The sequence below is a fragment of the Aegilops tauschii genome, chromosome 2 (assembly GCF_002575655.3).
Source record: "Aegilops tauschii subsp. strangulata cultivar AL8/78 chromosome 2, Aet v6.0, whole genome shotgun sequence".
In the NCBI taxonomy this organism is placed as follows: domain Eukaryota; kingdom Viridiplantae; phylum Streptophyta; class Magnoliopsida; order Poales; family Poaceae; genus Aegilops; species Aegilops tauschii.
In genome coordinates this window covers 398,533,272-398,548,628 of record NC_053036.3, presented here as the reverse complement: position 1 = coordinate 398,548,628, position 15,357 = coordinate 398,533,272, and positions in this window count along the sequence as shown.

Genomic DNA, 15,357 nt, shown 5'->3' with positions numbered 1-15,357 from the left:
GTTACCTCATATCGCTCCTTCATCAAGTTTACCAAGCTAGCTTCATAGTCACGGCTGGTATACAGACGGTTCAAGAAGCCAGAGTGAATTTCTTGAGCATTGAGATGGGCGTAGCTTGATAAATCGGCATTCCATTTGCCTTTGCCGATAGCAGAGAGCTCGTCCTTGGCAGTATGCTTTGACAAAGCGACAGGATTGCCAGGAGTGGTGAGGCCAGTGCTAGTAATCATAATGTCATCGTCTTGGTCATCAGTAGCCTTCACTGGAGTTGGCGGTTTGTCAGTGTCCTTAACTGGACTTACCGGTTTGTCATCAGTTCGGACAGGGCTGTTTGGCTGGTCTGCATGGCTTGTATTGTCAACTTGCACTTGTTCGGCAAGGAAGTCATGGTCTTGAGGCGGAGGATCGTTAAGCATGTCGTCAGCATCGGTTTCTTCTGGATCTGGCTTTTTTCTAGTTCAACAGCTACATTATCATCAGCCGGTTTGCTTAACCGAGCCTTCTTGCTGGGTCTCGGCTTGGCGCTGAGAAAAGATAGACATGAGAATTAGTACAGTATGAAAAGATAACACATCAAGAATAAAGACACATGCATAGCTCACCCAGGAACTGTTTTGAGGGGTGGAAACTGTGTGGCCGATGACTCGCCAGAAGATGAGTGAGAAGTACCCTGATAATTTGAATCAGACGGGTTAAGAGGCTGGCGGTAACAACTTGCTTTGGGGTATGAAGTATCAATGGGATAAGAGACCTCTGATCGGCGTTTCCGAACCGGACTGTTCGGTAAACCGGCGGAGGTAACTACCTGGCCGTTGTGCCGGGTTGTACGGCGAGCCTCGTGCTGCTGCGTCTTCAAAAGAAAGTTTGGGTCCAAGTAAGCAAGAGGGTGAGAAAATTTTACTTTCCGGTTTGCTTGACGGATTTTTGATGTTGGCAGAGGATCTGAATCGGAGGAAAGAATGGTTACCTCTATGTCCTCAGCATGACTGCCTTCAGCGTCATCCTGATAATAATCATTGTCAATGAGGTGTAGGAAAAATGAACCAAGAGAGTTAAGTTCAACCTCTGGTTCCGGATTACCCACATCGTCATCAGCCGGTTGATCGGAGGATGCAGTGGTCCTTCTCTTGGCAGGTTTTTTTTAACAACCTTGGTCTTTGGATGAACTGGCTTGACCGGTTTGTCCTGCGGCTTTGCCGGTTTGTCTTGTGATGGTTTCTTGTTCCAGAACGGATCATCACCCTGTCAGAAAATAATCACACTTTCAGAAAATATTTGGACAGAAGCAACTTCAGATAAAAAGATTATATGATTCTTACAGCTGGTGGTTTGTTGAAGGTGCAGAAAGTGAGTAGTCCGGTTTGGGCACAGACAGCCTCCAGTTCGTTCAGTATCTTTTTCACAGCCTCAGTGACTTCTGCATCTGTAAGCTGAATGCCAATGTGCCGCTGAGCATCCTTCAAACTCCCCGTATACTCACACATCATACCGGAGCGCCGGCTTAAGGGCAGAATGCTCCAGCTTATCCAACAACGAGTAAGATCAACTCCTGTCAAACCATTTGCCATGAAGGCTCTGAGCTTTGATAATTGAGGAGCATAGTTGGCCCTTTCTCTTGCAGTCAACCTCTGAGGAAAAGGATGTGTGTTGCTCAGGCGTTCAGGGCGGTAACCCGGCAGGGGGTTTCCACCAGATGGAGAGGTATCCATGCAATAAAACCAAGTCTGGTTCCACTCTTTGGGGTGACTGTGGAGCTTGGGATGAGGGAAAGTGACTTCTTTCCTTTTTTTGAACCACCATTCCGCCTAGTTTCGTATTGTGTCCATCCGAGAACTCTGTGCGACGGTTTAAGTGAAAGAAATCCCTAAACAGTTCGACTGTAGGTTCCTCTTGCAGATAAACCTCACAGAAGACTTGGAAGTGGCAGATATTGGTCACAGAATTGGGACCGATGTCTTGAGGGCGCAGTTGAAAACTGGCCAGTACATCCCAGAATTTTTTTGAACCGGGAGAGCTAAACCCTCGTCCGAGATGATCAGCAAACACGACTACCTCTCCATCCTTGGGTGTAGGAGGATTTTCCGGGCCAGGGACCCTCTTGTGGATGACATCTTTCTTGGCTAAAGTGCCCGTTTTAACAAGGTTGTTTAACTGTTCTTCGGTCACTCGAGAAGGAGCCCAGTTGCATTCGTAGACTTGCTTGGCCATGGCAATGGAAGTCTGAAACATGATTATTGCCGGTTTAAGATTCATGGTGGACAACTATACAGCGGTATAAGGGTACAAGCATATTGATAAATCGGAGTTGGTTATTCGTAAACCAGAATCTGACAATGGAAATAGTGTAATGCATTGGCGGTTCAACAAGGGACTAATGGTATCTACCGGGTCATCATTTTTTCTGTGAAGTTAAACCGCCTAATCTGGTATTGAAGATACAGATCTAAGAGGCATAAGTGAAAGAAAAACAGGTTTCACAAGTTGGCATTATAATTTTGGATCTACCGCATGTCAGAAAATGAAAATATATTCAGACCTAAATATTGGTACCGAAATAGTTGATGAAGGTTCAGATGGGATTTTCTACTTAAACGAGAGGCGTGGATGGAAAAGAAGGGCTACGACTCTCGCCGTACAGGATAAATATCAAGGTTGAATCAAAGAGCTATTGCACAACGACGAACACCGACGAACACCGATGAACACTGAAACCCTAATGACAGATCTATGGCGGAAGGAAAGAAGGCTTACCGATGCTGATGGAAGAGCGGAGAGGCGTCGCGATTCTCTGGTGCGTTCAGGGTGATGCAGCGGCCGGAGTTGAGGCAGAAGCGAAGGTCGGCGGTGGCGGCGGAGCTCCAAAGGTCGGGCAGCGCAAGGAAGAGGACGAGGTGAAGAGATACAGGGGGGAATGGAAAGACCCCCTGGCCCTATTTATAAGGGCAGAAAGATAAGCGTCAGGTGCGAAAATTGAGGAGCCAAATTTTTGGATATGAGGCGGAGCTGTCGCCTCGATTGTCAGAGGCTCGTTAATGACAGATGACGTCACGGCGGTTTACCATGATCCTAGAAGATGATGTCAAGGCGGTTTACAAGATTATGTGAAGATGTTGAAGAAGAAATTTTCTTAAGTATCGAGGATTGACATGAACCAGTTTAAATCAATCTGGGGCCTAATGTTGGGGATATTACCACTGGGCGTAAACCGGCCAGGAGAGGCCGGGTTAACCCCATAAGTAGTTCACCTGTATCTGAAGTCCATGAAGACAGACGATGACGCTTTATGAAGGCCCAGGGCCCAAAGCCGGTTTAAGGCCTGTAGACATAAACCGGTATTGATATGTAAACTTGTGTTGTAAGATAGAAGTAGCGGAGACCGAGCCGGACACGATTATGAGCCGGCCTCGGGACTCTGTAAACCGACGGGCGTCAACCCATGTATATAAGGGGACGACCCGGCGGCGGTTCAGGGACAACAGACAACAACTCGAGACTCAGGCAAAGCGTATTCGCTCCCTGGTCATCGAAACCCCATCAATTCCATCACAACTAGACGTAGGCTTTTACCTTCATCGTAAGGGGCCGAACTAGTATAAAACTCTCTTGCATCCATTGTCCGCTTTAACCCCTTTAAGCTAACCCGTAGCGATGGCTCCACGACTAAGTCCTTTCTCTAGGACATCTGCCGTGACAAAGCCACGACACCTAGCCAATCTAGGAGACACCACTCTCCAAGAAGTAACAAATGGTGTGTTGATGATGAACTCCTTGCTCTTGTGCTTCAAATGATAGTCTCCCCAACACTCAACTCTCTCTCTCTCAGGATTTGGATTTGGTGGAAAGAAGATTTGAGTGGAAAGCAACTTGGGGAAGGCTAGAGATCAAGATTTATGTGGTTGGAATGGGATATCTTGACCTCAACACAAGTGTAGGTGGTTCTCTATCAGAAAATATGTGTTGGAAGTGTAGGCATGTTCTGATGGCTCTCTCCATGAATGAAGAGTGGGTGGAGGGGTATATATAGCCTCCACACAAAATCTAACCGTTACACACAAATCACCAAACTCGGTGGGACCGATTCAGAGAACTCGGTCAGACCAATTTGGTTCATAATGTGACCGTTAGGCATTTCGGTGGGACCGACATGTCAACTCGGTGGGACCGATTTCGTTAGGGTTAGGGCATAACGTAATCTCGGTGAGACTGATTACAAAAACTCGGTGAGACCGATTTTGGTAACACGCAAACAGAGAGTTGGTCAGGCAAACTCGGTGGGACCTATTCGCTCATCTCGGTTGGACCGAAACGTTACGAAAAGGAAACAGAATGTTTGCATTGCAATCTCGGTGGGACCGATCGCTCATCTCGGTTTGACCGAAACGTTACGAAGGGAAACAGAGAGTTTGCAATCCCATCTCGATGAGACCGAGATCCCTATCGGTGAGACCGAAAAGACTAGGGTTTCTGGCAGTGGCTATGTCAACTGAACTCGGTGGCTCCGGATACGAAATTTCGGTGGGGCCAAGTTGGAATTTTTGGTTTGGGACATATGTGGATGTGAGAAAGTAGTGGAGGGTATTGGAGCATATCACTAAGCATTTTGAGCAAGAACCTCATTAAGCAACACCTCACCCCTTCTTAATAGTATTGGCTTTTCCTATAGACTCAATGTGATCTTGGATCACTAAAATAGAAAATGTAGAGTCTTCTGCTTTGAGATTGAGCCAATCTTCTGTCCTTAGCATTTTGAAGGGTCCACTTTCTAATCCATGCCATGCCAATCATTGAGCTTGAAGGAAATATGCCCTAGAGGCAATAATAAAGTTATTATTTATTTCCTTATATCATGATAAATGTTTATTATTCATGCTAGAATTGTATTAACCGGAAACATGATACATGTGTGAATACATAGACAAACAGAGTGTCACTAGTATGCCTCTACTTGACTAGCTCGTTGATCAAAGATGGTTATGTTTCCTAGCCATTGACATGAGTTGTCCTTTGATTAATGGGATCACGTCATTAGGAGAATGATGTGATTGACTTGACCCATTCCGTTAGCTTAGCACTCGATCGTTTAGTATGTTGCTATTGCTTTCTTCATGACTTATACATGTTCCTATGACTATGAGATTATGCAACTCCCATTTACCGGAGGAACACTTTGTGTGCTACCAAACGTCACAACGTAATTGGGTGATTATAAAGGTGCTCTACAGGTGTCTCCGAAGGTACTTGTTGGGTTGGCGTATTTTCGAGATTAGGATTTGTCACTCTGATTGTCGGAGAGGTATCTCTGGGCCCACTCAGTAATACACATCACTATAAGCCTTGCAAGCATTGTAACTAATGAGTTAGTTGCGGGATGATGTATTACGGAACGAGTAAAGAGACTTGCCAGTAACGAGATTGAACTAGGTATTGAGATACCGACGATCGAATCTCGGGCAAGTAACATACCGATGACAAAGGGAACAACGTATGTTGTTATGCGGTTTGACCTATAAAGATCTTCGTAGAATATGTGGGAGCCAATATGAGAATCCAGGTTCCGCTATTGGTTATTGACCGGAGACGTGTCTCGGTCATGTCTACATAGTTCTCGAACCCGTAGGGTCCGCATGCTTAAAGTTTTGATGACAGTTATATTATGAGTTTATATGTTTTGATGTACCGAAGGTAGTTCGGAGTCCTGGATGTGATCTCGGACATGACGAGGGGTCTCGAAATGGTCGAGCCATGAAGATTGATATATTGGACGACTATATTCGGACACCGGAATGGTTCCGGGGGTTATCGGATATATACCGGAGTACCGGGGGGTTACGGGAACCCCCCGGGGGGGTTTAATGGGCCTACATGGGCCTTAATGGAGAAGAGGAGGGGCGGCCAGGGCAGGCCGCGCGCCCCCTCCCCCTCTAGTCCGAATTGGACAAGGAAGGGGGCGGCGCCCCCTTTCCTTCTTCTTCTCCTTCTCCTCCTTCCCCCTTCTCCTAATCCAACAAGGAAGGGAGGGAGTCCTACTCCCGGTGGGAGTAGGACTCCTCCTGGCGCGCCTCCTCCTGGCCGGCCGCCTCTCCCCCCTTGCTCCTTTATATACGGGGGCAGGGGGCACCCCATAGAGACAACAATTGATCATTGATCTTTTAGCCGTGTGCGGTGCCCCCTCCACCATAGTCCACCTCGATAATATCGGAGCGGTGCTTAGGCGAAGCCCTGCGTCGGTAGAATATCATCATCGTCACCACACCGTCGTGCTGACGAAACTCTCCCTCAACACTCGGTTCGATCGGAGTTCGAGGGACGTCATCGGGCTGAACGTGTGCTGAACTCGGAGGTGTCGTGCGTTCGGTACTGGATCGGTCGGATCGTGAAGACGTACGACTACATCAACCGCGTTGTGCTAACGCTTCCGCTTTCGTTCTACGAGGGTACGTGGACAGCACTCTCCCCTCTCGTTGCTATGCATCACCATGATCTTGCGTGTGCGTAGGATTGTTTTTTGAAATTACTACGTTCCCCAACAGTGGCATCCGAGCCTGGTTTTATGGATAGATGTCATGTGCACGAGTAGAACACAAGTGAGTTGTGGGCGATACAAGTCATACAGCTTACTAGCATGTCATACTTTGGTTCGGCGGTATTGTTGGATGAAGCGGCCCGGACCGACATTACGCGTACGCTTACGCGAGACTGGTTCTACCGACGTGCTTTGCACACAGGTGGCTGGCGGGTGTCAGTTTCTCCAACTTTAGTTGAACCGAGTGTGGCTACGCCCGGTCCTTGAGAAGGTTAAAATAGCACTAACTTCACGAACTATCGTTGTGGTTTTGATGCGTAGGTAAGAACGGTTCTTGCTCAGCCCGTAGCAGCCACGTAAAACTTGCAACAACAAAGTAGAGGACGTCTAACTTGTTTTTGCAGGGCATGTTGTGATGTGATATGGTCAAGCCATGATGCTATATTTTATTGTATGAGATGATCATGTTTTGTAACCGAATTATCGGCAACTGGCAGGAGCCATATGGTTGTCGCTTTATTGTATGCAATGCAATCGCCCTGTAATGCTTTACTTTATCACTAAGCGGTAGCGATAGTCGTAGAAGCAATAGTTGGCGAGACGACAACGATGCTAAGATGGAGATCAAGGTGTCGCGCCGGTGACGATGGTGATCATGACGGTGCTTCGGAGATGGAGATCACAAGCACAAGATGATGATGGCCATATCATATCACTTATATTGATTGCATGTGATGTTTATCCTTTATGCATCTTATTTTGCTTTGATTGACGGTAGCATTATAAGATGATCTCTCACTAAATTATCAAAGTATAAGTGTTCTCCCTGAGTATGCACCGTTGCGAAAGTTCTTCGTGCTGAGACACCACGTGATGATCGGGTGTGATAGGCTCTACGTTCAAATACAACGGGTGCAAAACAGTTGCACACGCGGAATACTCAGGTAAACTTGACGAGCCTAGCATATAACAGATATGGCCTCGGAACACGGAGACCGAAAGGTCGAGCGTGAATCATATAGTAGATATGATCAACATAGTGATGTTCACCATTGAAACTACTCCATCTCACGTGATGATCGGACATGGTTTAGTTGATATGGATCATGTGATCGCTTATAGGATTAGAGGGATGTCTATCTAAGTGGGAGTTCTTAAGTAATATGATTAATTGACCTTAAATTTATCATGAACTTAGTATTTGATAGTATTTTGCTTGTCTATGTTGATTGTAGATAGATGGCCCGTGCTGTTGTTCCGTTGAATTTTAACGCGTTCCTTGAGAAAGCAAAGTTGAAAGATGATGGTAGCAATTACACGGACTGGGTCCGTAACTTGAGGATTATCCTCATTGCTGCACAGAAGAATTACGTCCTGGAAGCACCGCTAGGTGCCAAACCTGCTGCAGGAGCAACACCAGATGTTATGAACGTCTGGCAGAGCAAAGCTGATGACTACTCGATAGTTCAGTGTGCCATGCTTTACGGCCTAGAACCGGGACTTCAACGACGTTTTGAACGTCATGGAGCATATGAGATGTTCCAGGAGTTGAAGTTAATATTTCAAGCAAATGCCCGGATTGAGAGATATGAAGTCTCCAATAAGTTCTACAGCTGTAAGATGGAGGAGAATAGTTCTGTCAGTGAGCATATACTCAAAATGTCTGGGTATAACAATCACTTGATTCAACTGGGAGTTAATCTTCCAAATGATAGCGTCATTGACAGAATTCTTCAATCACTGCCACCAAGCTACAAGAGCTTCGTGATGAACTATAACATGCAAGGGATGGATAAGACAATTCCCGAGCTCTTCGCAATGCTAAAGGCTGCGGAGGTAGAAATCAAGAAGGAGCATCAAGTGTTGATGGTCAACAAGACCACCAGTTTCAAGAAAAAGGGCGAAGGGAAGAAGAAGGGGAACTTCAAGAAGAACAGCAAACAAGTTGCTGCTCAGGAGAAGAAACCCAAGTCTGGACCTAAGCCTGAGACTGAGTGCTTCTACTGCAAATAGACTGGTCACTGGAAGCGGAACTGCCCCAAGTATTTGGCGGATAAGAAGGATGGCAAGGTGAACAAAGGTATATGTGATATACATGTTATTGATGTGTACCTTACTAATGCTCGCAGTAGCACCTGGGTATTTGATACTGGTTCTGTTGCTAATATTTGCAACTCGAAACAGGGACTACGGATTAAGCGAAGATTGGCTAAGGACGAGGTGACGATGCGCGTGGGAAATGGTTCCAAAGTCGATGTGATCGCGGTCGGCACGCTACCTCTACATCTACCTTCGGGATTAGTTTTAGACCTAAATAATTGTTATTTGGTGCCAGTGTTGAGCATGAACATTATATCTGGATCTTGTTTGATGTGAGACAGTTATTCATTTAAATCAGAGAATAATGGTTGTTCTATTTATATGAGTAATATCTTTTATGGTCATGCACCCTTGAAGAGTGGTCTATTTTTGTTGAATCTCGATAGTAGTGATACACATATTCATAATATTGAAGCCAAAAGATGCAGAGTTGATAATGATAGTGCAACTTATTTGTGGCACTACCGTTTAGGTCATATTGGTGTAAAGCGCATGAAGAAACTCCATACTAATGGACTTTTGGAACCACTTGATTATGAATCACTTGGTACTTGCGAACCGTGCCTCATGGGCAAGATGACTAAAACGCCGTTCTCTGGAACTATGGAGCGAGCAACAGATTTGTTGGAAATCATACATACAGATGTATGTGGTCCGATGAACGTTGAGGCTCGCGGCAGGTATCGTTATTTTCTCACCTTCACAGATGATTTAAGCAGATATGGATATATCTACTTAATGAAACATAAGTCTGAAACATTTGAAAAGTTCAAAGAATTTCAGAGTGAAGTTGAAAATCATCGTAACAAGAAAATAAAGTTTCTACGATCTGATCGTGGAGGAGAGTATTTGAGTTACGAGTTTGGTCTTCATTTGAAACAACGCGGAATAGTTTCGCAACTCACGCCACCCGGAACACCACAGCGAAATGGTGTGTCCGAATGTCGTAATCGTACTTTACTAGATATGGTGTGATCTATGATGTCTCTTACTGATTTACTGCTATCGTTTTGGGGTTATGCTTTAGGGACGGCTGCATTCACGTTAAATAGGACACCATCGAAATCCGTTGAGACGACGCCTTATGAACTGTGGTTTGGCAAGAAACCAAAGTTGTCGTTTCTTAAAGTTTGGGGCTGCGATGCTTATGTGAAAAAGCTTCAACCTGATAAGCTCGAACCCAAATCGGAAAAATGTGTCTTCATAGGATACCCAAAAGAGACTGTTGGGTACACCTTCTATCACAGATCCGAAGGCAAGACTTGTGTTGCTAAATTTGGAATCTTTCTAGAGAAGGAGTTTCTCTCGAAAGAAGTGAGTGGGAGGAAAGTACAACTTGATGAGGTAGCTGTACCTGCTCCCTTATTGGAAAGTAGTTCATCACAGAAACTGGTTTCTGTGACACCTACACCAATTAGTGAGGAAGTTAATGATGATGATCATGAAACTTCAGATTAAGTTGTTACTGAACCTCGTAGATCAACCAGAGTAAGATCCGCACCAGAGTGGTACGGTAATCCTGTTCTGGAAGTCATGTTACTAGACCATGATAAACCTACGAACTATGAAGAAGCGATGGTGAGCCCAGATTCCGCAAAATGGCTTGAGGCCATGAAATTTGAGGTGGGATCCATGTATGAGAACAAAGTGTGGACTTTGGTTGACTTGCCCGATGATCGGCAAGCCATTGAGAATAAATGGATCTTCAGAAGAAGACTGACGCTGCCGGTAATGTTACTGTCTATAAAGCTCGACTTGTTGCAAAAGGTTTTCGACAAGTTCAAGGGATTGACTACGATGAGACTTTCTCACCAGTAGCGATGCTTAAGTCTGTCCGAATCATGTTAGCAATTGCCGCATTTTATGATTATGAAATTTGGCAAATGGATGTCAAACTGCATTCCTGAATGGATTTCTGGAAGAAGAGTTGTATATGATCCAACCGGAAGGTTTTGTCGATCCAAAAGGAGCTAGCAAAGTGTGCAAGCTCCAACGATCCATTTATGGACTGGTGCAAGCCTCTCGGAGTTGGAATAAACGCTTTGATAGTGTGATCTAAGCATTTGGTTTTATACAGACTTTTGGAGAAGCCTGTATTTACAAGAAAGTGAGTGGGAGCTCTGTAGCATTTCTGATATTATATGTGGATGACATATTACTGATTGGAAATGATTTAGAATTTCTGGATAGCATAAAAGGATACTTGAATAAGAGTTTTTCGATGAAGGACCTCGGTGAAGCTGCTTATATATTAGGCATCAAGATCTATAGAGATAGATCAAGATGCTTAATTGGACGTTCACAAAGCACATACCTTGACAAAGTTTTGAAGAAGTTCAAAATGGATCAAGCAAAGAAAGGGTTCTTGCCTGTGTTACAAGGTGTGAAGTTGAGTAAGACTCAATGCCCGACCACTGCAGAAGATAGAAAGAAGATGAAAGATGTTCCCTATGCTTCAGCCATAGGCTCTATCATGTATGCAATGTTGTGTACCAGACCTGATGTGTGCCTTGCTATAAGTTTAGCAGGGAGGTACCAAAGTAATCCAGGAGTGGATCACTGAACAGCGGTCAAGAACATCCTGAAATACCTGAAAAGGACTAAGGATATGTTTCTCGTATATGGAGGTGACAAAGAGCTAGTCGTAAATGGTTATGTCGATGCAAGCTTTGACACTGATCCGGACGATTCTAAATTGCAAACCGGATACGTGTTTACATTGAACGGTGGAGCTGTCAGTTGGTGCAGTTCTAAACAAAGCGTTGTGGCGGGATCTACATGTGAAGCGGAGTACATAGCTGCTTCGGAAGCAGCAAATGAAGGAGTCTGGATGAAGGAGGTCATATCCGATCTAGGTGTCATACCTAGTGCATCGGGTCCAATGAAAATCTTTTGTGACAGTACTGGTGCAATTGCCTTGGCGAAGGAATCCAGATTTCACAAGAGAACCAAGCACATCAAGAGACGCTTCAATTCCATCCGGGATCTAGTCCAGGTGGGAGACATAGAAATTTACAAGATACATACGGATCTGAATGTTGCAGACCCGTTGACTAAGCCTCTTCCACGAGCAAAACATGATCAGCACCAAGGCTCCATGGGTGTTAGAATCATTACTGTGTAATCTAGATTATTGACTCTACTCCAAGTGGGAGACTGAAGGAAATATGCCCTAGAGGCAATAATAAAGTTATTATTTATTTCCTTATATCATGATAAATGTTTATTATTCATGCTAGAATTGTATTAACCAGAAACATGATACATGTGTGAATACATAGACAAACAGAGTGTCACTAGTATGCCTCTACTTGACTAGCTTGTTGATCAAAGATGGTTAAGTTTCCTAGCCATAGACATGAGATGTCCTTTGATTAACGGGGTCACATCATTAGGAGAATGATGTGATTGACTTGACCCATTCCGTTATCTTAGCACGCGATCGTTTAGTATTCTGCTATTGCTTTCTTCATGAGTTATACATGTTCCTATGACTATGAGATTATGCAACTCCCGTTTACCGGAGGAACACTTTGTGTGCTACCAAACGTCACAACGTAACTGGGTGATTATAAAGGTGCTCTACAGGTGTTTCCGAAGGTACTTGTTGGGTTGGCGTATTTCGAGATTAGGATTTGTCACTCCGATTGTCGGAGAGGTATCTCTGGGCCCACTCGGTAATGCACATCACTTAAGCCTTGCAAGCATTGCAACTAATGAGTTAGTTGCGAGATGATGTATTACGGAACGAGTAAAGAGACTTGCCGGTAACGAGATTGAACTAGGTATTGAGATACCGACGATCGAATCTCGGGCAAGTAACATACCGATGACAAAGGGAACAACGTATGTTGTTATGCGGTTTGACCGATAAAGATCTTCGTAGAATATGTGGGAGCCAATATGAGCATCCAGGTTCCGCTATTGGTTATTGACCGGAGACGTGTCTCGGTCATGTCTACATAGTTCTCGAACCCGTAGGGTCCGCACGCTTAAAGTTTCGATGACAGTTATATTATGAGTTTATATGTTTTGATGTACCGAAGGTAGTTCGGAGTCCCGGATGTGATCTCGGACATGACGAGGGGTCTCGAAATGGTCGAGACATGAAGATTGATATATTGGATGACTATATTCGGACACCGGAATGGTTCCGGGGGTTATCGGATATATACCGGAGTACCGGGGGGTTATCGGAACCCCCCCCCCCCGGGGGGGTTTAATGGGCCTACATGGGCCTTAATGGAGAAGAGGAGGGGCGGCCAGGGCAGGCCGCGCGCCCCCTCCCCCTCTAGTCCGAATTGGACAAGGAAGGGGGGGCGGCGCCCCCCTTTCCTTCTTCTCCTCCTCCTCATTCCCCCCTTCTCCTAATCCAACAAGGGAGGGAGTCCTACTCCCGGTGGAGTAGGACTCCTCCTGGCGCGCCTCCTCCTGGCCGGCCGCCTCTCCCCCCCCCTTGCTCCTTTATATACGGGGGCAGGGGGCACCCCATAGACACAACAATTGATCATTGATCTTTTAGCCGTGTGCGGTGCCCCCCTCCACCATAGTCCACCTCGATAATATCGTAGCGGTGCTTAGGCGAAGCCCTGCGTCGGTAGAACATCATCATCGTCACCACGCCGTCGTGCTGACGAAACTCTCCCTCAACACTCAGCTGGATCGGAGTTCGAGGGACGTCATCGGGTTGAACGTGTGCTAAACTCGGAGGTGCCGTGCGTTCGATACTTGATCGGTCGGATCGTGAAGACGTACGACTACATCAACCGCGTTGTGCTAACGCTTCCGCTTTCGGTCTACGAGGGTACGTGGACAACACTCTCCCCTCTCGTTGCTATGCATCACCATGATCTTGCGTGTGCGTAGGAATTTTTTTGAAATTACTACGTTCCCCAACAGAGCTTTCCTGAAATATTTATCTTGAAATAGTATTAGCTCAATGAGCTATATGTTGTTAGGAATTACCAAAACCACCCAGGGATAGTTGCACTTTCACAAATCCTAATCTCGATCTATGCCAAATCAACAAACACCTTTGGAGATACCTTTAGAGCATCTTTATGATCACCCGGTTACGTTGTGACGTTTGATAGCACACAAGGTATTCCTCCGGTATCCGGAAGTTGCATAATCTCATAGTCAAAGGAATATGTATTTGACATGAAGAAAGCAATAGCAATAAAACTGAATGATCATTATGCTAAGCTAACGGAGGGATCTTGTCCATCACATCATTCTCCTAATGATGTGATGCCGTTATCAAATGACAACACATGTCTATGGTTAGGAAACCTTAATCATCTTTGATCAACGAGCTAGTCTAGTAGAGGCTTACTAGGGACACGATATTTGTTTATGTATTCACACATGTATTTACGTTTCCGATCAATACAATTCTAGCATGAATAATAGACCTTTATCATGAATAAGGAAATATAAAATAAAAACTTTATTATTGCCTCTAGGGCATATTTCCTTCAGCCTATATACTTGATCATTGCCATGAATACGTCATAACTATGCACTTTTCTATCAAAAGCCCAACAGTAATTTGTTTACCCACCGATGCTATGTGTCCAAGAGAGAAGCCTCTAGTGAAAACTATGACCCCGGGGTCTACTTTTATCATATTGCTAAAACCAAAAATATTTTGCTGCAATTTTATTCTTTTTATTTTTATTTTCTTTTTATCTATCTATCATTATCAAAATTAATCTTTGCAAGTAACGAGTTCAAGGGGATTGACAACCCTCTTGCCCGCGTTGGGTGCAAGTATTTGATTTTGTTTGTGTGGGTCTTGCGAAAGAAGATTTGCGTGGTTCTTCTATTGGTTCGATAACCTTGGTTCTCGCTGAGAGAAATATTTATCTCTACTGTACTGCTTCACCCCTCCTCTTCGGGGAAAATCCCAACGCAGTTTACAAGTAGCATTGATCACGTCGATACTGTCAAAATCTCACCACTGGTTAGGTAATGTTCGTGAGGCAAATGGAATTGCATGCGGTAATACAAGGTTTGCTCGCTAAAGATCTTTGATGATATATGAGAATCGTTATGGGTGTCCAAATCATGCTAACAATTATTAATCAGAAGGTGTTCGAGACAAGTCCACATATTCTCGAACCTATAGGGTAACACACTTAACACTTAGAGACATTTAGGAATGCTGAGATTTAATGGAGATTGAGAGAGAAGGGTTTCGAAAGAGTTTCGGAGGATCTCGGAAGTGTTCCTGTAGGTCCCGGAATGTTCCGGTGATGTCTGAAAGTGTATCGGGAGGTTCTGGAACATGGTGGAAACTTCTGTGAAGGCCCATAAGGTTCTGAAACATCGCCTAAGGATACCACTGCCCCCCCTCCCACACACACGCGCGCGCTTGGGGGGCAAGGCATCATGGTGGTGCTAGGTCGGCCGAACCCCTCTGGCTTAAGGGCCAATGCAACCCACGTGAGTTCTGGTAGGACTCCTGTGGCGCGGGAGGGTGGACTCCTCCCTAGTCGGCTGGCTCATGATGTGTGACTCAAACAAGTCTATTTTTCTAAACACTTTTGGTGTGTTTTTGCCGTCTAATTTACACGATTTGAATAAAAACTAACAAGACTAATGTTGTTTCTAATAGAATATCCCATGGTGTTTATTTTGTGTATAAAAAGTCTAGAAAAATCCTAAAAAATATTTTTAATGGGTGTGTCAGGAGGTCACTTGTTGAGCCGACATGACCCTGGCTTGCGTCC